Raw genomic sequence first — 1,132 nt, 5'->3', positions numbered from 1 at the left:
AATATTTGTAGCAAAATCTGGGTGTACCTTGTTGAAATGTTTCCACGTTCTTGTGTCTGAAGGATGTGCAACCTCACCATCTCTCTCGACATGTTCAGCATGCCACCTCATCGATGCAGCAGTCCTCTCAGATTGAAATAATCTTTTCAACCTGTCTGTAATTGGTAGGTACCACATCATTTGGTACGGTACCCTATTCCTCCCACGGCCTTGCGGTTTGAATCATGTTTTTTTGCAGAATCGACACTCTTGTAACTTGTCATCTTCCTTCTAGTAGATCATGCAGTTGTCGATGCAAACATCAATCATCTCCAAAGGCAACCCTAGACTATAAACCAATTTCTGAATCTCATAATAAGATTCAGTAGACACGTTGTCTTCTGGCAAATACTCTTTAAACAACTCCGCCCATGCATCCATGCAATTCTCAGGTAAATTATGATCCGTTTTAATATTCATCATCCTAGCTGCTAGAGACAATTTAGAGAGACCTTCTCTACAACCAGTGTAGATTGGTTGATTTGCAGCATCTAGCATTTCATAAGTTGAGCCAACTTCTCTCATGCCCCCATTATCTCTAGAGACAATCTCCTATGGGCCTCTCAAATCTCCTATACTCTCATTGCTTTAATGAAACATGAATATCCGGTTTTGCCCTTCTCATTTTCGAAATTATTTTTTAATAAAAAAATTCAAATTTTTAAATTTTGAAAATTTCAAAATTTCAATATATACGGTATAGTTTTACTGAGTTATACTTCGTTCTACTGGGTAATACTGATGTTTAGTTATACTGAATTATATTGTTTATACTATGTTATACTGAGTGGTACTACTAAGTGCAGTTATTTTTTTAATTTTTTCTTCGTTAATGGCAAACTTGTAATATCTCTGTCTTCCTCCTATTACGGTTTTAAGTAGAACTGACTTCTCCCATGCCTTCTATTAGTTATACTGAGTTCTACTAAGTACTACTGAGTTCTACTAAGTACTACTGAGTTCTACTAAGTACTACTGAGTTAGTTGTACCGAGAGTAATACCAAGTTATACTGAATCCATATCTGAATATGAAAATAAATTACAAACACGAAGGAACAAGAACAATAAGAACCCTAAATCATAAAAACCCAT

Source organism: Brassica oleracea, chromosome C5 (assembly GCF_000695525.1).
Source record: "Brassica oleracea var. oleracea cultivar TO1000 chromosome C5, BOL, whole genome shotgun sequence".
NCBI classification, from domain to species: Eukaryota; Viridiplantae; Streptophyta; class Magnoliopsida; order Brassicales; family Brassicaceae; genus Brassica; species Brassica oleracea.
Note: the sequence above shows the minus strand (reverse complement) of the source record.